This window comes from Mauremys mutica, chromosome 10, assembly GCF_020497125.1.
Source record: "Mauremys mutica isolate MM-2020 ecotype Southern chromosome 10, ASM2049712v1, whole genome shotgun sequence".
Lineage (NCBI taxonomy): Eukaryota > Metazoa > Chordata > Testudines > Geoemydidae > Mauremys > Mauremys mutica.
In genome coordinates, this window is record NC_059081.1 from 54,819,649 (window position 1) to 54,846,604 (window position 26,956).

The window sequence follows — 26,956 nt, forward strand, 5'->3', positions numbered from 1 at the left end:
CTCTTGCAAACAGAAAAAGCAGCTAAGAACATACTGAAAGTATCTCTAAAGTAAAATAAGGACCTAATTCTCTATTGCTTAAGCTCATCAATGGGAGTTTGGGTGCACAAGGAATTCAGGATTCGGCCTTTTGTGAAGATTTTGTATGATATATAGAGACTACTTTTACATAGCTTTCTAGCAAAGGAGAAAACAAGGTCTGCCTTTTATTTATAAACAAGCTATACAGGCTCCTGATGGCAATCCAACATTAGATTAACAAAGTACTAAATTAGGTAACCAATATTGTCCCCACACAATAGGCTCCTATAGTTTTTACTGAGACCATAAAGCTTCTTAGAAAAACAAATGGCTCTTTCCTTTTTGAAAAACCCTCTTTGTTTGTAATGGTATCTGTCCAGAAGAGGCTAGAGAAATCAATCACGCCAAGAAAAATAATCTCCACGCTACATAAGAAAATAACCAGAGTGATAAGAAGACTATAAAATACAATAATTTGGTTCTTATTCTTTTAGATAATTAAAATATTATTAACATGAAAAATCACTAGTTCCAATACAACATACCAAGAATTTATGTCAATCCATTCACTTTTCTCCCATCCGAGAAACTAGAGAAAATCTTGGAAATCACATTAAATAAATATCATACTAAACAGTGAGAAACACTGGAGGAGATAAATGCAATGCACAAAGTGACAGACAGAATGAATGTTTTCTGGATAGAAAACAGTCACAGTCATAATTAAACAGACAAAAAGCCTAAGGACCATTTTTATAGCGGGGCTTATGCATCAGTTAGCTGCCTATGTCCTCCATATGAAGTTATCCTGAATTAGTGTTCCAGTGACTGTGAATCTCCACCATTTAAATTTCCTTCCAAAAACATTTATTTTGCATTTTAAACTTTATGGATCCAACAACCACTTTCACTAGTTTACTGCAAATGTATACCTTAATTTTCCCCCCAAATGCATTTTTTTCTTTCCCTGCACAAACAAATCCATGCAGCCTGCCTCCGCACAGGCACACGTGAAACAGACGAGCCTGGAAGAGATAGGGAATGGAGGAACTTGACACATCTGCCATTGCACTTCACACAGGAAATGTATACATCCAAGCCTGCAGTTCCAGGTTACTTCATGCCATAAGAAACAGTTTCATCAACATATTTAAAAAAAAACTGAGAAAAGCAATGCAGCTATTTAACCCTCTGCCTATGATGAAGGGCTGACACTTAGAGAATATTCATCAAATAGGCTCATTTAGAGTTTAAAAAAAAATCTCCAACAGCTTGTGTACCAAAAAAAAAAAAACCAAACCAAAAAACGGAAGCGCATCGTAATAATGAGCAGAACAGCCGCGGAGGCGAACCAAAGCAGCTCATTCTCCATCCACCTTTCTACCTGCTACACCAGCAGGGACGGTCGCGGGGATGGGAACCCAGCAAATGATCAGCAGCAGCAGCAGGCGACTCCGCCTCCGAGAAGCGCAGCGAGCAGGGTGCACGCACCCCCCCAACCCCCTACCTCGCACACACACACACACACACACTCTGCAGCCCCCTCTCAACTTACCACCAGCGGCGTCTGCAGGCGGGATCCTGGGGAGGGGGAGCGCCAGCCAAACTGCACGTTGAGGACGAGGATTCCTGCAGGGCCCCTCCTTGTCCACGCACCGGCACCTCCCTCCCCTCCAGCAGCCTCCGGGTCTGGGAAGGGGGCGGACTGCAGCGAGGCGAGGCTGCGGGAGTCATGCAGTCCTTGCAGCAGGCAGCAGCCGCTGCCGCCTAACCTGCCACTTCCCTCCCCGCCGCAGCCGGCTCAACCCCCCGGTCTCCCGCCGCGCCGAGCCCCGGCACCGTGTCTTTCCAACACAACAACAACAACGGAGCTAATGAGCGGTCCTGGGGGCTGGCCCGGCCCCTCCTCTCCCCGCCCCCCACCTCCTCGGAGGGTTGAGTCAGCAGCTGCCCTGGGGAGCCCCGCGGTGCCCTCTGCAGCGCTGTCTATGGGCGCCGGGAGCCGGGTTCCTGACTCCCGAGCTCTCCCCGCCGCAGCACGGCCCAGGGCCGGCCCGTCCATATGGGGGGGGGTGTCACTCCCGCCAGCCGCGCTTCCCCCGCGGGCGGGAAGAACGCCACAGCCGCCCCGCCTGCCCTGCCCGCTGCTGCCCGGGCACGGCGGGGCCTCGGGGCCCCTCCGCCTCGGAGCCTGGCAAGGTGCTGGGAGGAATTGTGGGTAGCTCCAGCTGCTTGGTCCCCGCTCTCCCCTGCAGCGGGCTCCGGCGTGGCAGCCTGTCCGTCGGTCCCGGGCACTGGGCGCTCCCCGCTGCAGATGGGTCCCTCAATGCGCCGTGCTGCAGGGGGTCCATCATCAGGAGTCCCAGAGGCCTCAGTCCCTTTCTAGCCCCCATCCTGGGGAGGGGGGTGGCTTCAAAAGGACCAGTGGGGAGAACAGCAGTCATCCTAACTCACCTGCCACTGGTCTGCAAGTTAACCACTCTCAAAAGCTGACACTTGCCAAGTGATTATACCCCAAAGGAGGCTTTTCTCCCCCCCCTCTCCGACGTGAGCATGATAATAATGAGCCACAACTATTAAACCACCATTGCACATTTAGCAAGCACTTTAGCAACCATTTGGGGCTGGTCCCCTCTTTTTTGTTCAGTGTATAGCAGGACCCTGGTGCAGGGCTAGTTTCCCGCAGAATTTCAGAAGGCAAGGTAATGCAGGGGCTCCTTTTTTATATTAGCTTAAGGGAAAGCATCTGTTTACAAAAATCAGGTTTCTGTCTGAAAGGTTTTACCCACAGTTGTTACTACCAGTAACACCTATCCTCCATATCAATTAAAGAGGATCATCTCTATTTTTCTTCCAATTGGTTTACTTTGTGTATTTAACAGCACTGAAGGTATAGCCACTTTCACTGTTTCCCTTTTTAGTCATTTTCCCCTGTTCTTTGTAGTGGTCTTTCACACTGCACTACAGGAGAGAAAAATATTTTTAAATAGGAAAATGTGATTCTAAACCCATACAAATTTCCAGAGTAATACCTACAAATATTTTAACCTTTCAAAATAATTGATTTTTATATTTCAAATTGAAAGGTATCGCTTTTACTGTTTGTGAAGGGTTGCTGAGGTAGTAAGAATAAGTATGATTGTTTTCTGGATGTGTACCATCCAATGACAGTGCGGTTACAGGGTGGGAATTTTGTCTAGTGGATGATGGAACAGGTCTGGGGGTTAGAGCTTCTGTTCTGAGTTCTATTGTCAGCTCAATGACTGATTCACTTTGTGACCCTGAGCAAGTCATTTAACTTCTCTGTAGCTTGGTTTCCCCATTTATAAAATGGGTATTACAATAGCTACTTATCTCACAGAAATATTGAGAGGCTTAATATTTGTAAAGCACTTCTAGATCCTCAGGTGAATGGTGTTATAGAAACACTAAATATTATTTTATCATAAAACTACAGCAAGTACATGAAAAATAGTTAACTCTGAAATTAAGTCTTAGTCCTGTCTAACTCACACTCCCTGGTACTTTTCATAAAGGAATTGCCAAAATGTCTCTTTTCCCTGTGCAGCGGGCTATGGGACAATTGACCATCTCCTTACACTATAAAGGTGACTGCACTTCAGTGTCTATGGTACGGTACTGTGCTTGTGTATTAAAGTTAAACATATTACATGTCTTAGATAGACAAAAAGATCTGCTGGCTTCCTCCATTAGAAGTCAGTCCTCTCTTTCTTCTGTTCCTGACTGAGAAATCCTACCTTTCTCAACACCTCTTCAATCATTTTGATTATCCAATTTAAGCCATCTTCCTCTTCCACCTAGTCTCTCCTGCTTGAGTCCTTCCTCTCCTAGCCTGCCCACCCAGCTGGGATCTTGTTAACTTCTTTTAAAAGAAAATGGGCAGGAGCTCTTGCTCTCCATCTTTCCTCCTGACCTCCTCAGATTTTGCTCTCTGAACCCTGTGTCCTACTCTGAGATCTCTAATCTTCTATCCACTTCAAACCATTTGATTGTCAACCTGAACCTATTTCCTTATACCTGCTAGTCTCCATTTTTACACACACACACACACCCATTCATTTCCGGTCTCTTATGAATCACTCTCTTTTCTTCCCATATATATTCAAACATGCCATTTCTCCTCTCCCAAAGACAGTCAACCTCAAACCCAATTCTTTATCACCCACATCTCCCTCCTTCTCTTGATCTCAAAGCTTCTTGATGGGCCTGCCTGGCCCTAGTGCCTGTGTTATTCTCTCTGTCTACGCAGAGTATATGGTAATAGATGCTTTACATAGTAATTGTACAGTCAGGAATTCAGATGCTGTCATTTGGGTGTCCTCTTGTAGGACCACATGCTTACATTCCAAGGCCCTGTTCCTGGACTGTGATGCAAACAAGCAGACCTCTGCATCTGTGGGGAGGCATATTAACAATGGGGCTCTACACAGTGTCAAGGTTCTGACCACATGCATCAAATTGCAGGATTAGGACCCAAAATTTAACTAACAATACCGGCTACAAAATTAGTTTGTTTTACAGACTTATTACTATAGGATTCAATTTCTGGGCATTACTACATGACAGCATCTCATGCCTTGATTTTCTTTGATGTTGCACACAGTTGAAACATTGCCTACAAAACAGACTGTGGCAAAGGGCAAAACAGCTCAGACTTTTTATTAAAATGGTATGTTAGTTGAAATGGCAAGTGATCTTACCATACTGGTAACTAAACTGCTAATTAGGACAAGTCACTCAGTTCCTTTGGATTGTATTAAAAAGCACAGCTAGTGATTTAGTCGAGCAAAAAAAAAAACCTGGCAATGACAGATTAAATTAATGTATTTTAAAGTAATAGATTCTATGCAGTCTATAATCCACTCCTGGTGTCCTGAGTGAAATCCTCTCTATTGAAATCAATGACAAAGCTCCCATTGACTTAAAAAGAGCTAGGATTTCACCCTCAGTATGTGGCTCATCTGTATGCTACCACATAGAGTGCTGCTGATGTTGGCATTTGTGACTAAATTCCAAACTAAGTCAAGTTATGAAAGCCAAGAAAGTTCCTGCGTCTGCGGCATGTATAATTTTTTTACTTTATTTATTTATTTATTTTACTAACCGCCAGTTATGTGTTCTACGTATTGTGTGTGTGTTGGCACTGAATGTTACTCTGTAATTTGAGCATTCTTAGTATGTGAATGAGCAGTCTAATGCAAACTTGCCATTGGCTCTTAGGAGCTGAAGGTTGTCATGTACTGGTATATCATTCAAAAGATAATTTTCCCTAGGCTTGCAATAAGAGCTCAGACTTGAATTATGACCACATCACCATTATTTGGGCATTCTTAAACATATCCATCTCTCAGATACTATTTATGACTAGTGACAGTACTAAGATGACTTCTCTCTCTTTTGGTTTTGTTAAGGAAGGAAAAAATATGGAATGCTATGACGGTCATAACGTTTTTATAATTTCTTGTGCTTTGTTTATGGTTGTGATTTTTTTAAATCAAAAGGAGAAATATAGGAGATGAAAAGTGTTAGCTAATGAATTATTCCCACTGAATTAACAAACAGAGCCCTTTGACTGACACTAGTGCACACTGTTTAAACTAAGACTTCTGATTTATCACATTCAAATACCACATAAATCACATACTGGATTTTTGTGCTTCACTCACTCAAAATAGATTTTGAGAATGTCCTTTATACTATACTGGGAAAATTCTATTTGCAGTGGGCAATAAACTTTAGTGCACATGAATCTTTAAAATCCTCTTGATTTCTCCTGAATATACATGGTAGCAATAACAAAAAAAGTACTGCAAAAATCATTTGTAGAAACCAAGCATTATATTTCTCTCTCTGCTTTTGGTAGTCACAATCCTATAGGATTCCTAACTATACTTCTAAATTCACATCACAAATATATGGTAATAGCATGTACTGATTTTTCTATTAAACTTCTCCTACCTTGTTTGGTATTTCTTAGGACTGCTTGCTGTTCTTACTCAGTGTGATTTCAGTTGCTGGAGAGGTATGGCTGTGTGTTTGTCTTAAAATATGAAGCCATTTCAGAAAGATTCCCCTACCCCTGCCCCCACCCCAGTCTTTCTGCTAAGTGACTACTTTTCTCCCTCTAAAGACATCATGCAAAGAGGAACAGAGGGTATATATCCCACAACTTTTCAGAACCATGTCTGGAGCACCTTCAGCATTGATATCCTCTCTAAAACCAGGGATAGAGAAAGGTGGCCTATTGCTCCAGATCAAACATTTACCCTCTCTCCCACTCAATTGTTTCTTTCTTCTGTGTCACTCCCCACCTCACCTTTCCTGGAAAAGGCACCAGTCCTCCAATTACTTATGCAGAGGACTAACTTCACTCATGTGAGTATTCTCATTGTGTTCTGATCATGCTGGTACTATTTGCAATTACTGGGACAGATGGATCTAAGCTCCCCACTCCACTTAGAGGGAAGAGCTGCTCTACCCAGATCACAAGTGAGTACTGGGGACAACAAATAAAAAAAAAACAGGGATGGGAGAAAAGGTTCAAGGTTAAAAATCAGGAAATCAGAGGGGGACACTGAACAGAGAACCTCCAACAGGCAGCACCTACTGCTGCTCAAAAGGTGTTTATGGAGTTAGTGGACACTGCCCAAAGGAACTCCGTTAGGAGGTGGGATCAAATGAAAGACCGGAAAAAGCCACCTCTCCCCCCAGTCGCAGAGTATCCCCACATCCACCTTCTTCCTCCTGGTATGATGGATGGTCATCTTGGCCAACACCAGGATGAAGCTGATGAGGTGATCTCGCAACTTTGATGCCATTGATGGGGTGTGTGTGAATTAGGATATGCGGGTAGAAGTGCAGACAGAACCTCAGTAAGAGGTTCTGGAGGAGTCAGAAGAGGAGCTGGAACCTGATGCACCCTACACAGATGTGCACCAGGGTCTCCCTCTCATCGCAGGAAGAGCAAGTGTCAGAAGTTTGCTGGTGTTCCTAGGGGTATGATGGCTCTCTGTAAACCAGACCTGCAGCACTTTAGAGATCTTGAGCTTTCTGCCACATCTAAAATGCATGCTGGGGAACCTCTGAGCTGAGAAGTTATTTTCTGTGGATCTTATGGTCCCTGAGATTAAGGTTATGATGTATCTCAGGCACAAAACTCTTATTCGCTGGATGTTATAGAAAACCATACTAGCCCCACAGGGAATCTGAGACCTGAAAAACAGATAAAGTAAAACCACAATACTGAAACTATTAGCAGATAATTGCTACATATTCTTAGGCCAAGGATTCAGCAGAGGAAAAAAACAATTTTAAATTATCCCACAAAATTATTTAAAACCAACCAAATCTAATAACAAATGGTAAGGTGAATTGTAAATTTTTTTTTACTCAAAATGAAACTGGTTAAAACTCAACCTTTTTCTGATTTCATATTGGCTGGATTCCATGAATCCCTTTGTCACCGTTCTTTAATGGATCATAGGTCTCACTTCACTGTCCTGAAGGTACTATATGTGATGAGAAAATTACAAAATAAGGTCATAAAGATGTGTATTAGAAAGGGAATGCAAAGATAATGTAGCTGTGTATGTGGTTAAGATAACTGAAGAGAGTTTCTAATTTAAAATAATTGATTAGCCAGCATTAATATTAATAAGTTACAAGCACACGGTCGGGCAAGATTTTTTCTGATTTCCATACCCTACAATAGCACTAAAAGTATTTAAATATAAATAAATATAGCAAAAATGAGAGAAAGTAAAATGGAACTCTAATACCTTCTCTTCCCATTCTCTTCCCTTTGGTTATTTCCTATAGCAGAATCTAGCACAGATAAAAGATAAATTGGCAAAACAAGATCTCCATCTAGCCATAAGTGTAATAAGCAAGAGAGAGCTGGGAGAAGTAATGGCCTAGAGGGAGACATCATCCCTAAGCAACAGGCAAAAGTGTTGAAATGTAAGAAATAATTCTGTAGTCTAATGAGTATGTCTTCTCCTGGCAATACAACTGGATTCATGGGAGTGGCCAGAGATAAATGCCCAAAATGAGAGTTTCTATATTATGACTCGTATAAAAATGGGTAAAAGTATAAAATAGAGACATATTCACATGATGTGGAAATGGCATGTTTCACAATACTTCTGGAAAGATTATTGTGCAGAAGGTGAAAGCAATGACTGAAAGAACAATCACTCTAGATGCCAAAAGCTGCAGGCCACATTCTCTGTCCTAGCCTGCCCTGTTTGTGTTGCACAGAGAACATAATGGGAGTGGAAACCATCTGCAATTTCCCAGCTGGGGATTTTTCTGACATAAGGGAATTCTCAGTGGGCATATAGTTGTCATAGCCAGTTCTTACAGCACACATACACCTCTTCAATTACAGCAGAAGGGGCAAAAAGGGGGAATGGCTGGAGCCTGCTGCACTCCAGGCAATCTCCGGTAGGTAAATGATCCCTTGGGAACTGTTACCATGTGTCAGACAGTTACTTTGTTGGGGCAGGCAAATATCCAGCCAGAGAATCAGGGAGCTTAACAGATAGCCCTGCACCCCTCTTCTGTGCCAAGCAGAAATTCAGTGCACCAAACCATCTGAGCTAGTCCGTTTGGGGCTTGAATCTGCAGGCCTTACTCTGACAAAGCTCCCATCTTAAATCAGTGTTTTACCAGAATGTGCCTTGCAGGGATTGGACCAGATGAATATTGGTAAATTTAACAAACAAAAAATCTGACCTCAGTTTAGAGAATAAATAAAGCAATTTTAAATAATAATAATAAACTAAATGCATCCTCCTAACAAAAGAATTGTAATTCCTGGTTATAGCAAATATAATGTATTACAGTACCTAGTGCTTCTAAAGAAGCAAACTGAAATGTGAATGAAGATCACCAAGTGTGGGTTAAAGGTGAGATGACCAAAAGTAATTGTCAATTCTTCTTCGTGCCTGCAGAGATAAATTTTAGAGCTTTACCCATAGGCAATGGATGTAGAGTTAGCTCCCACAAACATTTCATCTAAATTTGACTGTAACCATCTTTGTATGTATTTTCTGTTTGACAGTAAAAGTGTAGGTCAAATCTGCAAAAGAAAGCTATTTTGTGCAATTTCAGTAGTAATGCATTCTGGGTAGCCTGTGGTGTAGAGATGTGTTAAAGCTGTGGTTCTCAACCAGGAGTTTGTGTACTCCTGGGAGTACACAGAGGTCTTCCAGGGTGTACATCAACTCATCTAGATATTTGCCTAGTTTTACAACAAGCTTCATAAAAAACACTAGCAAAGTTAGTACAAACTAAAATTTCATACTTGTTTATACTGCTCTATGTGCAAATACACTGAAATGTACATACAATATTTATATTCCAATTGATTTATTTTATAATTATATGGTAAAAATGAGAAAGTAAATATTTTTTTCAGTAATAGTGTGCTGTGACACTTTTGTATTTGTATGTCTGATTTTGTAAGCAAGTCGTTTTTAAGTAACTTGGGGTACACAATACAAATCAGACTCCTAAAAGGGGTGCAGTAATCTGGAAAAGTTGAGAGCCACTGTGCTAGAGTACTGATGCACCACTGTTTGTGTGACAGTAGAGCGCTTCCACTACTGGAGAAGGAGAATACATTGTTCACCGAGAATACACTTGCAGAAGCATGCAAACGGATTTCTGTGGTGATGCAGCTAAATGGCATGTAGGATGGGACACATGATACAAAAACTGAAGTTGTGAAGATATGAAAACACTGGTGGAGCTGAGAGGGGATCACAAATCTTAATGTCAGGAAAATTCAAAGATAGACACATTGGGCCTGATTCTGCACTAATTACAATAGTGTATATCAGGAGTAACTCCGCTGAAACCAATTAAGTGAGAGCAGAATTAGGCCAACAGAGGCACAGAAATACCATCCTATAGAAATACAGGTGTGTTCTCTCCAGAGAACAAACAAATCCTAGAATGCTTATTTAGACCCCCTAGCTACATTACTTTACACTTCTCTAGACAATGAACAATGGTGAGATGTAGGCCAAATATGTAATTCAATCGATTGCCAACCTGGCCTTTTGACTGACAAACTCCAGTCTAACACTTTAGGAGCTGCACCCTTCCCACAGTAGCAGCAGTTGCCATGTAGGAAAGGCTTTTTAAACATTACATTTGTAACTAAATAAATAGCATGCATTAAGTGAGCGGGCTATGCCGTAAGTTATATAAAGAAAACAGTTATTTCCCTGGCATTTAGGCATAAGGTTATTTTAATGATGTTAATTCTATTTAAAGGTAGCATGGGGTTGATAATGGAATGAACAGAGTTGAGAAATGCCACCCAGGCCAAAAGAAAAATGAGAAACCTCACACTGCACATGGAACCTTCTATTCAAGAGATGCTTGCGCCTCACTGTTCCTGTCAAACAGGGTAATGTGCTTATGCATTTCACACAGAACCATTAGCAACAGAAATTCAACCAAGCTATGCAAGAGAGCTGCCAAACATTGTAATGGCATTTATACTGCATAAGGAAAATAAACAATGCCAGAAAAATAAACCCATTCCATCAAAGAACCCTGAAGATTAACCAAATAAGCATTCTTCCTGTGAGGGGTCCAGCTAATCCTTCTTTAAGTTCTGGTAGAAGCAGTTACATTACATGATCTTCACCCATAGTATTATATTTAGCCAGGAAGCCCATTTCAGCATAGCTGGTTGGTTTCAGGAAAGAAGTGTGTATCTATAAATCAATATAGATGCCTAAAACACAAGTGCTGAAAATGTCATTTAGAATGGTGAAAATGGCTAGGGAACAACAGCACCTGCAACAGGATCATGTGGGGCAATAGCTCTGCCAATCCCTGCATTCAATTTGCAGTGAGAGGGCTCTCCTCTGATGACTATATACCTCAGAAGTGTTGACAGTCCTATCCTCAGTGGAAGGGACCTTCAAAGAGACAGTGACCATTTCATCACTTGTTCAGAGTTGTCCCCATAATCACAACCGGCAAGATCACAATGGTGGGAGGAACCCTCTGGCTATCCTGAGTATGATCTCATTCACCTTCCCCCATTTCTGCTCAAAACAAAAAGGAGGAGCATGAGATATGATGTGTGCAACCTGTCTCTGTTATGATTTATGTCCCATATAGTGTACCTCTAAATGGAGAAAGTCCTACCCTACAGCAAAGGCAGCCATTATGTGTTCAAACACAGCCTGCTATAGGCCAACCACAGATTGTGTGCTGTCTCATGGATGGTTTGCTTTAGTACTTTCTTGTTTTGTTGCTCTCTTAATGTCAAATAAAGGTCGTTCTGATTGACCGTATTATATGGTTGCTTTTGGGGGGGACGGGGGACCCAACAACAACGTGACATCACTATTTTGTAGTGCAGAGCTCCAAGCTGTAAAAACAGCAAGATACCTAAGAATGTTACACCCTGCCTCCTCTCCTTCTAGTATGTACCTGTCTACAGTTCCTGAACAAAAGGTAGTAAATGGTATTGGGGTGGATGAAAAACTGCCTTATAATCAGATTTATCAGGGAATTCCACTGTGCCCTGAAAAGACAAAGCAAATGATGGTGGAGACAGCACATATCAATTAATACAACTTTCTTTTCTTGTGTTGTGGACTGGGCTAATGATTACAAGAATGAACAGTGGTGTACAAAAACATTGGAAAATCTCTGAAAAAACCCACTATCCCAGATGGACAGTCCTTGGGAGAACAGAAAGGCTGAGTACAGGAAGAAACCTCACCAGTGTCAAGAATATTAGATAAATCTACCACATAAAACATCTTCATACAGATAAAAAGAACAAACAACTTCTCTAAAAAAACCCTGACATTCATTTAAAGAATGAAGGAATTCACAATATAGTATGCAGGAATGAATGGCCAAATTTTGCCAAGCTTCAATGGGATCAGAAGTGCTCAGCACCTAAGACTGACCCCTAAATGAGCTACCAAGAATTTGTTACAAGTAGAGCACTCTTTCTCGTAATCTATTCTAGTGATGAAATGGGTCACCAATGCAGAGGAAGGACACACTGCTGTGTGCTACAGTAACTCATATTTATGTAACTTGCATGACAGGCTAAACTGGAGACAGGTGTTGAGGCCTTGCAAGTGCTTTTACACATTTAAAATTCAAATGTGGCAAAAAAAAGGAAGAATTGATAACACCACCACCTACTACTCAGTGTAGATCAGGGGTTCTCAAACTGGGGGTCATGACCCCTCAGGGGGTCGCAAGGTTATTACATGGGGGGGTCACGAGCTGTCAGCCTCCATCTCCAAACTCTGCTTCACCTCCAGCATTTATAATAGTGTTAAATATTTAAAAAAATGTGGTTTTAATTAATAAGGGGCGGGTCGCACTCATAGGTTTGGTGTGTGAAAGGGGTCACCAACACTAAAGTTTGAGAACCACTGGTTGTAGACAGTGGTGGATTAGCCACTGGGCACATGGGGCCTATGCCCCTGGGCCCCAGTCAACTGGGGGGGGCCCTGAAAAAATCCACAGGCGGGGCGAGGAAAGGCCCCGTGCCCCAACCCTGCTCCACAGCAGCCCCCAGGTGGGGGAAGCCCCCTCTGCAGACCCCATCCCTGGAGGAAGCCTAGGGACAGGGGAAGTCATCCCTCCCAGTGCGTACTGACCCCATCCCCAGCAGAAGCCGTGGTACAGAGCAAGCACCCCCACCAGTGCCCTCCACCAATCCCCAGCAGAAGCCACAGGGCAGCAGGGGAAGCCCCTGCGATTGACTCTGCTCTCCAGCAGAAGCGGCTGGTGGAGCAGGAGAATTCTCAGTGTCCTAGCCCTGGTCCCCCATAGAAGCCTAGGGGGTGGCGAGGGAAGCCCCAGCACCGGGACCTCCACTGTGACCCTGGGACTGGAGGAGCTCTCGCTCCCTGGGGCTGTGGCGCTTCTCCGGTCTTGGGGCCACGGAGGGGGACGAGGGGAGGCAGAAAGGAGGTAAAAGGGTTGCGGGGCTGCAGTGGGGGGTGGGATGGGGGGAACCCTGGGTGGAACAGGGACAGGCCCGAGTAAGGGGTAGCAAGAGGTGAGGCTGTGGGTGGGGCCACAGGTAGAAGGGGTGGAATGGGGCGGGGCCACAGGTGGAAAGAGTGGGGAGGGGCTTCCCCATTTGCTCTGGCCCAAGGCCCAGGAAACCTTACTCAACCTCTGAGTGCAGACTTTCAAAGAATCATTACACTATTACAACAAGAAGTACAGTGGAGCAGATAAAACTTCTAGGAGCATTTACAGCTGCCAATGTTCTGCTATGGAGGTGTGAGGATTCTAATGATATTTGGAGTCACAGTTAAACATATCAAGGTCATTCCTACACTGGCACACTTGGATCAAGAATACTTGTCAGACTTCAGCTATATTCACAGGAGCGTAGCAAAGAAATACCTAAAATAAAAAAAATCTGTAAAAAAAATAATTGGGTTAGAATGTGATTACATAACAGGAATACAAGATTACAATGCGGTAAACATTCCAGCTGTCCCTTTAGGGGACCATTCTGGAGCCAAACGGAAGCTGCCACAAGCTGTTAAAAATCTCTGTTCAGCACTTTAAAACTGCATAATGAAAAGGAAAGAAAATCTCACATGTCCACATCATAAATTTCAGGTCTCTCTCAAGTAATTCAGATCTGGGTGCTCCAACAGAAGCTGATTGTTTCCAGGGTAATTACAGTAAGAGGAGAGCAATAAGTACACTCCACTTGATCCTGAATTCCTTATTCAGGCAAAACTATGGAAAATAGAAGATTTTTCTCTATAAAGACATCCAGTATAAGTCTTTGCCTTCACTGACGCCATATTTACAGCTTGGTAAGATCCCTTACATGTGAGTGATCACACTGTAAAATTCTAAGTGGTGACAAAGCACCTGTAGTGTTTACCGTATGATAGCTAGATGAGGGGATCAGCACTATATCCCCACCTGAGGTTAGCCTCACCTAGGTTACTTCACCGTAAAACTTAAGTCCCTTGTCTCCACTATATTTAGCTAACACACATTATTTATCCCTTGGTAAAAACATACTTTTTTTTTGTTTTTTTCTTTTTTTTTGGTCAGTGAAGACATTTAGTTCCACTATCTTTAACTTATTCTCTAGAGGAACTTCAAAAGCTTAAGATTTCACATAGTAAATCATGTATTTTATCCCAGCAGTAGTATTAAAAAGTTTGCAACTTTGCTCACACAGGACTTTTTTCCACAGGAGTTTCCTTGAATAAAGCGTACACAGTGCTCACCTCTCACTAGAGCAACTATCAAGAGCAGAACTGCATGCAACTTGGATTTAAATTTTGACAAGCTAAGCACAGATTACAGACATTACAGCACTACCTACAGCTATAGGGCCAGACTGATTGGGCCCTATTCTTGGAATATATAGGCTTAATTCTCCATTGCCTAGCAACATGCTGCCCTCCCATTTGGAGTGGAGAACCAAGCCTGAATATGGTAGGTGTCTCATCGTTAGAGATTTTTAAAGCTAAATTGGACAAAGTACAGGAACTATGCTGTAGGGAACAATCCTGAACAGGCCCAGAGATGGTCTACATGACAAAAGTATTTTTTATCTCTAATGTCATTGATTCTGTTAACACAGTGCACATGACTGAACAATGCACATTGCAGGCTTTTGATCATGAGAGTCTGGCAATGTGAGCAAGCTGGTTATAATGGTGAGGTCACTGTTCATAGCTTATCATTTGAGAAAAATTGTATTTCCTGAAGTAGTAGAAAAAATGGAAAAGTCTGTTCTAATCAAACTAAAATGACAATCTTTGTTCCCACCTTCTGCACCCTATTAGACTCACTGATGTGATTACATTTAATTCCTTAGTGAAGAAGCTGAAAGCAGCAAGTGGAAAGAGAACAAGTAATAAATAATTTGGTATTGCTGGTTAATTCATGCTATTTTATCTCCCCCCTTATCAAAAGGTATCATCTGAATAACTCCAGTAAAGTGCTATGATATATCTCTACAAAAAGTATCACCTGATATTTGATATTTCTATGAGTAAAACTATTAAAATGTGCTCACTGAAGCGCTATACCATGAGTCCTCATCCAGCTGGCCAGAAGAAAAGGGGTTGTTGTCCCTTTAAGGAGTACCCTTTCAATGAAGAGGTAATAGAGGGGAAACTGTATGCGGACAGAGTAGGGAAGAGTAAGAAGCTGGACCAAGTGGGGGAGGGGTGGCACTGCCCTTCCTTCTGACTGGAAGAGTGTGTGAGGAGGTGGTATTTATACCCCATGCAGCCCTGGAGAAGCTCTTTTTTATCTAGGTCAGGCTGCAGCACCCACCCATAAAATTTGCTAGAGAACAAGGCTTCACCACCTGCTGTGGGAATTTTGCTAATCGCCCTCTTTTCCTTTGGAGCTGGGAAGGAATTTTCCCCTCACTGCCACATAGGCTGAGGTGGGGTGGGGTGGAGTGGGTTTCCACCTTCCCCACAGCAGGTTTCAAGCCTGGTGGGATGGGGTGGAGGAGCTAGGTTATAATGTCACAACTTAGTACATAAATCTTGTGTCAGATGTCCAGTGCAGGTACAGTTACCCAATAAAATGGATTGGAAAAGACGTTGAAAGAAAGCACTCTTAAGGGAGCTGAGGAAGGTGTTTTGGGCTCCTACATCTGGTACAGCAGACACCAAAGAGCTGACACCCATCCTTTTCTAGCCCCCTTTATCCCTCATGCGAAGGAAAAGTGGGAGGTTCCCAATCATTCCACATTGGGGATTATGTGGAAATTATTAAGGAAATGATGACCCACACTGTACAATTTCTAGCAGGGTACTCCCAGATTTTAAGTGAATAAAGTTGAGACCTAATTAAGCCACATCATTGCTTCCTTTCTTTCTTCTGTTGTGGCCAGACAACATCAGACTATCACTTTTGGGCTAAACCAGAATCAATTCCTGGCATAATATTCAACACAGTGGCACATGGAAATTCAGAGATAGGCTGGAGATTCCAGATAATACAACTACCTTCTGGATGGAGCTCAGACAATATCACAAGCATACATTTGGGAAATCTCTTAATTTAGTCAGTCCAACAGCACTGCACAGGATTTGGCAGAGCAGGTTGAAATTAATTTGTGCATATAGAGAACTTGCAATATGTGATGCATTGCAAGTGCTAGCTCCATTTGTTTCTGAGAAGTGCTAGAATGTAGCATGAACAGAAAGTATCGGCTTAGAAATAGTGATCCTGCAACTGAATGCACACTTGGGAAATCTACTGAAAAGTTTAAAGTGTACGACAGGTGCTAGCAAGACAATGTTTTGCCAGACAGCTGCAAATTTTCTTTGATCTGTACCATATGTTTGAGCCACAAGTAAGCTAGGACTGTTCTGTATCCTGATCGGACATGTCCAGTGTACAGTAGCTTTGGTCACAAAACCAGAGGGCTAGAGTTAAATATGCAGTTTCCTGGGCACGCATGAAGGTCTTAGACTTTGAGGTAGAACTATACTAACTTTTTTTTTTTTTTTTTTTTTTTTTACACTAACTAGACTATTCGCCCTTACATCTAACTGCATGCTTGGGGAGGCTGTAGGCCTAGCTTGATATAAGTAACTTGCCTCATTTCTTAGTAGGCATGATTGGTAAGGTGAACGGAAGGTTACATTGTCGTAACAAGCGGCATGCTGGAGTCAGGATGGCTAGCTAAAATCAGCAGGATCATCCTCGTATTAGTAAACAAGCCTAAATGTAAGATAAAACAGAGGTCAGATTATGCATGAACAGCACATGAATAGAGCATGTTGTAGAGGGACTGGTTCCTACAAAGTAACCAAGCCAATCCCAAAATGTCTGATGTAATGTAACTGTTGATATACAGTATGCCCTATACCCACGCCCTACGCTTGAATCTGGTCATCTCAGCATAGCTTTGGTATATGCCAAGTAAAGCTACCTGAGCGACAAAATCTGAAGTCAAACTGAGTTCTTGGAAAGCCGAGGGGAACGAGGTCTTGGAAGGAATCCTAACAGAGGCTCATTCATATCACACTATGTCCAAATACACCTGGCAAATAGGTGCAAAATTTCAAGAGAGAAACAGAACAAAATCCTATCACTGTTTGTTTTCATAGACTTGTTTAGTTCATAATCTGACATATTCCAAAATCCTCATGTAGACAAAACTCTTAAAACCAATGGGTCAAATCCAGCCCACCTGACTGAAAAGAGTAGCTGCACTGACCGGAATAGGATGGCTTCTAGCCCTAAGGCCATCAGGGTTTGGCCCAATGAGATTTGAAGGAGAACTGAAGAAGGGCTTAAGCATTACAGGAGTTTTTGAGTAAAAATTTGAGAAAAAGCAAACTGCATAAGGACTTCAAGATTTGGAAGCTGAAAAATTGTGTCACTGTGTGGAAAAATAAAGGACTAATTAAAATGACTAATTCTGTTAAGTCTAGGGATTTTTTAAATATAATTGTGTCATTTACAGTACAGTGGCACAGGTACCGTTCAACACTGGTACCTGTGTGTGTCTTTTTTTCCTTTCAGATTCTCTGAGGCAGTAGAAAATGTGGGCAAAAAGTCATGTACTCTGTAAACCTTGCTATAAATTTGCCACTAATGAAGTTGGCCCATGACTGAGCTTTTTAGATATCACTGAAAGGGCCTATTTTAAAACTATATCTATCTGAGACTATATGGTCAAACCTAACCTGACACTGCTTTATTTTATTTTATTTTTTTAAAACAGCTGGTGGAATCTTATTTGAATTTACTTGATTGCATCTATTCAATGGACTGAAAAAATTGGAAATGCAGCTTAGGAGACTTTAATCCGTGAAGCTTAACTCCTTGGCACCAGCTGTTTCTATGTGGCAATGGATTTCACAAACAAAAATATCCAGCACAAAAGGATTAATCTTCAACAGTTGTTTTTGGTAGCTGAAAAAAAAAATTATTATACTCTGTGGTATTAGTCCACTCATTGCATTTGTGGGGTTTTTTTGTCTTTAATAATTTTCATCTCATCACTGTGTTTTTATTGTTGGAAGTTCTTGGACTACAGCTTTTCTACCAAAAGAAAAATCTTAAGTAGTTTCAGGACTCCAATTACCTCTAATATTATGACACTCTTCAGGGAGGACCTAGTCTTTATCCTTCCCACCAAGGTTCTTCTAAAGAAAAGACTTCTGAGTTCTTCTAAAGACTCAGATAAATCTCTACTATTTTAAAATATATGAATGCTGGCTCGTGGAAGGCAGATATTACAAAAATTGTGTACAAACTCCTCCTCCTGTAAATTCAATAGCAAAACTATACTTAAAGTTACATTCAAGGCATTCAAGGTTAGTGAATAATGTGTGCACCGCAAATCATTGCAGTTTTGCATGACCTTTCCTAATGTGAGATACAAGGTGGATGAGGTAATAGCTTTTACTGGACCAACTTCTGTATTAATATGCCTAGTAAGGAATCTATTTATAAAACAAAAAAAATTACCCTTTTTTGAGGGGGTCTGTATTGTTACTAACATACTTGCCAACAGGTATTTTCAAATAAATTACCAAAATAATTGTAGCTGGCATGATAATATAGTGTTGTTTTGACAAAATAGGCAGAATTTTAAAATAGTGTGCAGAATTTAATTTTTTTTGGCATAGAATTCTCCCAGGAGCAAAGTTAGCAACATCGCACTAGGGAATCTGACCTAATATTTTTTTAGTACAATTGTGGCAGTAACAGATGTCAGATACATCTTGTAGCAGGGTGGTTACCCACTTCTGTCCTGAGGGGTTTAAAAGGTGGCCCTGGAGATGGGTGCAGCTCTAAAAGCCTGGGCTGATTGGGGGAAAGTAGGCTCAGCTGGCCCCTATAAGAGACAGTGAGCCTGTAGAGGGAGAAGGGCCTGGCTGCAGGGTGCTAGAGACAGGGTACCTGAGTGGAGCAGGGCTGGGGAAAGGTAGAGGAGCTCCAGCCTGTGGCCTAGCATAAGGCCAACAGGTACTGGCAGTTGCAGGGGGCAGCCTAGGGGTAGGCAAAGGCAGGAGGTCCAAACCCCTTCACTATGGTGAGTGGCTGATACTGCTGTCTGCCCCAGTGAACAGGGTCTAGATGGAGACTGGGCAGTAGCCAAAACTGAGGCAAAGTGGGGATAGTGGGTTGGGGGTTCCCCAGGGAGGGAAGACCCAGATTGGTGGGGTACTGCCAAGGGGCAGCACCCCAGTTAAAGGGGCACCGGGGTCCAGGGAGGGACACAGGGTCAGAGGACAGGCAGATCACCAGCCTGCAAAGGGTGTTCCTGGCTGGAAAAAGAGCTAATTCCCAGAAGGAACCAGTGGGAGGCGCTGCAGGGGTGACTCCACATGTCTACACATCTAAATATCTGGAGTTGTAGACTTGGCCCTGGTTTACAGTGGGGGGAAACCGATCTAAGTTATGCAACTTCAGCTACGTGAACAACATAGCTGAAGTCGACATACTTAGATCAACTTACTGCTGCTGTTTCCCATCGACTCTGCTTGTGCCTCTTGCAGCACTGGAGTACAAGAGTCAATGGGAGAGCACTCAGGGGTTGATTTATCATGTCTAGGCTAGACGTGATAAATTGATCCCTGCTGGATTGATAGCTATCTGCTGATCCAGTGGGTAGTGAAGACATAGCCTTGAATTTATACTATAACCCTAATACTAGTAGCCAAATGCATCTTTCTTTTGAACCTCTTGCAGTTAATGAATCTATTTAAAGATTGTTAATATTGATCACTTAATTTTTGTCATTGTTTTGATTTGTGTTGCTGCTCTTCTGTAAAAAAAAAAAAAAGCTAACGAAAACACTTAACTCTGTATATAAACAATGCAGTGCTTTCTAATTTGTGGCACAGTACTTCATAACATTAAAATATAGTTCCATCAATGCTGTCAGCTTTTCTTTGTTTTAATTCTTTATATCTGACTAAACAGATCATGTTCCCTGCTCAGAAGTACCAGTAACTAGTGATATTTTCCACTCATATGCATTAAAAAAAATACATCAGTATTACTCTGATCAATTGTGCTTCAACCACACAGCCATACCATAAGACCAACTATTATCACTGTAAGCAATAACACCATTGTGGGAGAATAGAAAACTATAATCTATGTTAATATTAGGAAAGATGGAGGACCTATTGATTGGATATAGGTAGGCTCTGCTATTTTGTAACTGTATATACTATTTTGAAGTCACATCCTGCAGTCTTACATCAATGGGCGCTTTTCTTAAACAATGAAAATGTCACTCCTTTTATGGTTCACTTTAAAGGAAAATTTATTTTGCATTTGTGAAGTTTGGGAGCAACACCTATGAGTGAGATTTACTGTATAAACAAAAGGGAAAATGACTGAAGTAATGCCCAGGAAGACTGTATGATGCTCAAATGACAGACATGCCTTTTTATTTTTAAAGAGGGAGTTGGAAGGATTGGAAAAGCTAGAGGATGCCACTTACATATGGCACAGGCAAGATGTATGCATGGAGAGGTTTATCCATGCGTGGATTTTGGTGACACCATCTTGTCCCCTATACTTTGTACCTCGTGGGGTGTACCAGCCACTGAAGTCCCAGTTCAGCACATTTTTTTTTAAACCACTTAAAAGATCAAACAAAAACACACAGTGGTAAGACATGATCCTATGTGGTCACCTGACTACTTATTGCTTTCTTGATGTGCGGTATGACAGTCAAAAGGACTGACTTTTTGGAATCTTAATATTCTGTTTAAAAGTTTGAATACATGGGGGTTTCTTTAATTGACTATGAGAAAAATAGGATGCAAAAGGCCTCGTAATAGCTCGTTTCTATGCTCAAAGCTGGGATGCTTAGGCTTGAACTAGACAATTGCCAGTAGGCAATGAAATGGTCTGGAAAATTAGAATCTCTGTTAAGAGAAATAAATGTTTTTTGCCTAGTTGTTACTCACTGTAAGAGATTTCTAAATCAAAGTGAATTATAGCATCCTATGCCAGCTTTTCTGGCAATCTGGGCCTCTTATCCTCTTTGCCTGTGTTGAATGTCTTAAAATGGGATTCATCTGATTATGAAAAGAATATAAATCACATTCAATAGGGCAAGCCAAGATCAGGCCATTTAAGACAATCATACAGCTGAAATCTTTCAGTAGACAACTGATAATGTGAGAAATGCGGTGATCCTAAAATTTTGATAACATACAAAATAAGGTGACATGCTGGCTTCATTAGAGTCAATGGCAAAACTCCCATTGACTTCTAAAAATCTAACCCCACAGTATAGTAGATTTTTATAGTATTTCAATATGTCATTATCTGGGCTAATGCATCTTCTTTTGTATGAGTGACAAGTCAATATCTTGATTGCTCAGCCATCTAACCTCTGCATCTGACACAGGGCACCTCTGTCAATGGCACTGCCCAGCCACTTTGTGTAGTCTCACTGTCACAAACAAATACCAGGTTTTTACCCTTTCACTAAGGGTGTGTTTATATTGTAGTAATTAGTCAAGGAAGAATAATTCAGGTTTACAGCAATAAAGACTTCCCTGCAGCCTTCAGTCCTCAGCCTAGGCTCACTTTCTGAGCTTCCTTCTGAGCTCCCTTGCATCCTGCTCCTTCCGCTTCTGCCCAGTTACATCATTAGCCCAATGTTTACCACCTAGGTGCTCATAATCCCAACAGAAAGTGTTTCAGCTATGAGCAATTAGAGAGCAGCCTCCTTCATGCAACATCAGTGCCCAGAGTGCTACTAACAGCATCTCAAGGTAGCAAGGCACTGCAGTCCACCCAAAGGCATTAGAACACAGGCTTGCATCCTAAGGGATTGAAACAAATTTCACACAAGAATTTTGATGAATGATGTATACAAAACACTCTAACCTTAGAGATTACACTCTGGTCCAATAAAAGTATTTAAATGACAATACAGAACTGCATTTCCTGCACCTGTCAGAAGCAGTGCAAAGACTTGGGGGGAGGGGGGTTGGGATAACAGAAGCTGAGGGAGAGGAAAGGATCCTGGAGTGAACCAAGAAGGTTGTTGGGTGGGAGAAGTATGGAATAGATTTTGGGAGGGCAGGGGGAAGATAGGATTGTTAGGGAGCCTCCCCCATTCAGACCCCACGCTCTTCCATACAGTCAGGCATAGCTGCCCTTGTTCCTGTACCTCTCTCCTCATGGTGATGGAGGAGGAGGCTGCAGAGACCCAAGTATCCCAGCAGCCCCCCTCTCCATGTGGCATTGCACATCCACTCCCATTCAGCCCCTGACTCAATGCTGTTACCCCACTAGCTCCTGAGCACACGCCCCAGTCTGTCCCCACTAACCATTCTGAATCCTTCCCCCCCCCCCCCCCACAGGACCCATGTGCCCCATTCTGTCCTAACCTGGCTCCACAGGCAGGCTGCTGTGATAAACTTCTACTCCTGGGGAAATTCTACAACTCTGCACAATAGGGTGACCAGACAGCAAGTGTGAAAAATCGAGATGGGGTGAGGGAGGGGTAATAGGTGCCTATACAAGAAAAGGCTCCAAATATCAGGACTGTCCCTATGAAACCCTACTGCACAAGCACAGAATTTTTTCCCCAGCCACAGAAAATACATTCTGCTCAGAAGTGCTGCAGTTCCCACCAGAGCCTGCTGTGGTGCTAGAACTGCCAGCTTCCTTCATGCTGCTGGCTGTTCTGGCACTACAGTGGCCTCTGGTGGGAGATAGGCAGAACTGCAACACTTTTTGGACATTGCAGGGGAAAAAAAAGTTTGTACAGGACACATGAATTCTGTGGTGAAGAAGTCCCCCAGGGGTATGATTTGCACTAAACTGTGGTGAAATCCTCCAGTCATGGGAAGATCATCCCAGTGCAAGGTGGACACTGATGGTACAGAAGCTCCTATGCCACTCTTCTTCCCTGCTGCTGGCATAGCAGGAGGGGTAGGACCCCCTAATCATGTGGCTTTAGCCCATTGGTGTTATTAGCATATCAATCTGCTCCAACATAAGAGCTGTTTTAACTCACACAGAGAGAAGATCTGTACACAGTAGTCCAGGAATTTAGAATGACAATAGGTGAGTTCTATGCCACATTTGCAGACATCCTGGTTTATGTTTTGTGCAGATCTGCCAGATTCCAAGGATTTGGCCCAGCCACTCAAGTCTCTGGTTGGTCACACAGAAAGGCCATAACTCAAACCGACAAATGCACGTTTCAGTTGAAACATTACAACATGGTAATGGCAGGCCTGTTAAACTGTACCACCTTTGGGTTTTGTGTATGCCACAGGTACAATCAAGATTTTTATTACCATTGTATGTTTTGAGTTTAGAATTGTTTAGGTAATCCTGACAATACACTTTTATCCCATCTAAGTAGGAAACTTTCTTTAAAATACAGAAACTTCAATACACTTTTTTTAAAGTCACATGTTTAAATCTGAGGCTGTGTCTACTGAGACAGATGAGCAATTATGGTATGTTCAGTTTGGTGCAGATTATAAAAGGGACACACCCTGCATGCTCTCTGAGGGAGACTAGTTTTATTGTTCACGTATTCTAAAGTGAAGATCATTCTGAAATAATCTGTGTATGAAAAACTTTACATGACTAAACTAAAAACAGCACAGATGTGATGTAATTTCTTTACCTCCAACAATCAAATTGATATAGAACAAAATGGAGACTTGAGTAGAGACTGACAAACAAGTTTAGTTTAACTAAGAGCCAATCCAATCCATCACTTAACATTTTAATCTTACACTACATTATTTTGTGCCTGTACTCATCCACCCCTTCGCTTCCTGCATCAATATTGAAAAGCAAAAACATCAAGAAAGAAAAACTTATTTGGACAATTGTGGCATGACAGGAGCCAAGTATTAGTGGAAGTTTCATAAGATTAGAGACTTTCTTGGGAAGTTTCCAAGATTTTTTTTTGTAAATCCAGAATGTTTAGATAGTATGGATAAGGTTTTGCCTGTTGCTGGCTTTGGTCCTACTCTTAGTGAAGCTAATTTGACAGTAAATTAAATGGTAGTGTAACTGGGTCTTTAGTGACTTAAGTATTTGGAGTGAAATGCCCAGGCTCCCTGGAACCACAGGTTAAAATTTTGGCAGCATTAGTTCAGTTTTTCAAGGCAGCTATGGTATCATGTAGTTTATTTTGTGGAAGTGATTCAGAACTTTAAAAATTGAGGACAGCACTTTCACATGCAAGGCACCCAAAATCATGTTTAGGCACCTAAATAAGAGCAGCCTGATAGAGATGCTGAGCTTTAATTTGATTAAGTGAAGTTTACATGAGGGAAGCTTATCTATATAGGATTCCCCCCCCCTCCATTTAAAAACCCTCAAACAAATAGGATTTACAGCTTTTACCTTTTAAATATGAGGGTAGAAATTGTTAGATGCATTAATGCTCAAGTAACAGTGAAAGTGTGTGATACCACTTGATAGTATTTTCATATTTTATGAGATTAGGGATTCTCAACCAAGTGAACCCTTCCATACTACTAAGGGAATGGGAATCCCAGTGTGGAATAAATTGACAACCAAAAAGTAAGTACACTAGTATTAAAACACTTTTCATGCAAGGATCAGTAACGAACTGCCCCATCAACTTGCCTCTCCAGTGGGGGTGGAGGGAGAAGGTAGAACTATGTAAAGATCAAGAATGACTGCCAGTTTGATTTTTTATCATGTTCTCAAAAAAGTTATACAATTATTTCATACCTTTTTGAGTGCCACTCAGATCCAAATGAAGGGTATAACCAGGTGTGGTAGTGCTGATTACAGTTAGTTATGCCCTGAGAAATGTCAGGTTATTATGAGGTCTAGCAGAACTCACTGTCCTTGTAAACCGAAAGGTTTGCTTGTACAAGGGGCATTCAGAAAGTGTCTAGCCTGACAGAAAGACCAAAACAGTTCATCTTCAATTATTTTTTCAGTATAATCCCCCTTGACATCAATGCACTTGGTCCAGCACAACTGGCTCACTATGCCTGGCTTGTAGGCATCTCTGTCCAGCACATCCAGAAACTCTTCAACTGCTGTGATCACCTCATTATCATTGAAGCTCTTCACACAAAGATCTTCCTTCATCTTGAGACACAGGAGTGTCAGGGAGACAAGTCTGGTGTCTAGGCTGCATGGGGGGGGGGGGGGGAAGGTATGGCAGCACTTTGATTTGTCTTGGACAATTAATGAATTCCTCCTGTGACTGGTTCCCTGGGGGTGCCACCTGGAACTGGGGTACCATTGAGCCCCCGACCCACCAGCCTGGCCTCCCTCACACTATACTGCTGTGACAAGTTGCAAAGCCCTCCACCTGCACTTTTACCAGCATTCAGGTAGGGACACACCCAGCTGCAGTTACTTGCAGGCTCTCTAACCACCAGCTTCCTAGCCTGGGACCCCAAAGCAGTACCAAGCACTCTAGTCAAAGCTAACTGGTTTAGATAAAAAAAGTTTTACTGAAGATTGATCTTTTAGATTTTAAATGATAGCAAAACAGATTACCTAGCAAGTAAACAAAAAATGCAAACTAAGCTTAATATACTAGATAGATTGGATATGAATTAACAGATTCTCACCCTAAGAGAGGATACAAGCAGGCTGCAGATTCTTAAGAGGCAAGCTGTACTTGCTTTACAGCTTAGAATCTTCCAGGTGTTTCATACACAAGCTAGAAATCTCTTTAGCCTGGGTCCAGCACTTCCCCCAGTTCAGTCTTTGTTCCTCAGGTGTTTTCAGGAGTCTTCTTGTATGGGGAGTGAAGAACCACAGATGGGTGCTCCTGGTGGAATTCTGCAACAAAAATTAAAAAGTTCTGTGCACAATTTTAAAATCAGCATATTTTATTTGTCAAAAAAATAATCACACCAGTTTCAATTATCTTTTTATGACATTTATTTCAAAATAAATGACCAAGTATGTCTAACAATACAGACAACAACAAAAAGATTCAGGAATTTTTTTTGACAAATTCCTTACTAGGGATATCAATACAGAACTCTGAGTAAGCAATCATTTAAACTACAATACAGAACTGTATGTCCCGCACCCCTCAGAAGCGGTGCAAAGGCTTGGGGGAGTCAGGAGTAACAGAGGAGCTGAGGGAGAGAAAAGTAAATTGCTGGGAAGGAGCCTGGGTGTGAACTTGGAGGGTTGTTTTGGGTGTGAAAAGTGTGGAACAGGTTTTTTGGGGGAGAGCGAGGAAGGATTGTTCGGGAGCTTTCCCCATGCAGACCCTGGCTGACCCCTAGCCTCTCCCATTCAGTCAGGCACATCTGCCCCTGTCCCCCTGGGTCCAGCCACCCACACCCCGACACCCACTCTCCCCATCTCCATGTGGCCTGCACCCCCTCCCTGTGTGTCTATGCCCCCACCCAGCCACTTCCTGTCCTTATGTGTTCCTGTACCCCATCCCCCATCATAATGTGGCCCTCCCTCCCCCCTGTGCCTCCAACTCCATTCAGCCTCTGCCCCAGTCTGTCCTCCCCACTAGCCCTTATGAGCCCATCTGACTCCACAGCAGCCCCATGCTGTCTGTCTCCTGACAAGCACTATGAAGAAGGTAGGCTCTCTTTCCTTGCTGGCCAGGAGCTGCTGCTGTGTTGTCACCACAGTGCCCTCTGAGGGCAAAAGGTGAAACCGCAGCAACATTCCAGCATCAGCTTTTCTCTGTGCAAAAAAAAAAAGTGCATGGCTCATTAATTATACATGCACATAGTAGTGCAGAATACCCCCAGGAGTAATGTAGTTTTTGCATATGGCAGGAACCCTTAGTTCCAAAGCTTGGTTCCCAGACCACTCTATGGAAAAAATACTGACATCTCAAGATGGCGTCCAGAGACATGTGATCTGATCACACGTCCTTGTAGAGTCATAGCAGCCATTACTTATAGGCTGTTTG

General features: G+C 42.3%; 1 protein-coding gene across 5 annotated transcripts in view; it reads right to left on the bottom strand.

Moving 5' to 3' along the window:
• The window catches only part of HECW2 (HECT, C2 and WW domain containing E3 ubiquitin protein ligase 2), a 268,755-nt gene extending 242,924 nt beyond the window's left edge, over nucleotides 1–25,831 (bottom strand). For 2 of the 5 annotated variants that reach the window (XM_045032745.1, XR_006582701.1), the window contains exon 1: nucleotides 1,577–1,890. The gene's annotated coding sequence lies outside the window, so the exon portion shown is untranslated. Of the gene's footprint in view, nucleotides 1–1,397; nucleotides 1,419–1,576; nucleotides 1,891–25,634 lie in introns of those variants that run through there. The other 3 variants (XM_045032746.1, XM_045032748.1, XM_045032747.1) reach the window with 3 other exon arrangements.
• Between the last annotated feature and the right edge of the window lie 1,125 nt (nucleotides 25,832–26,956).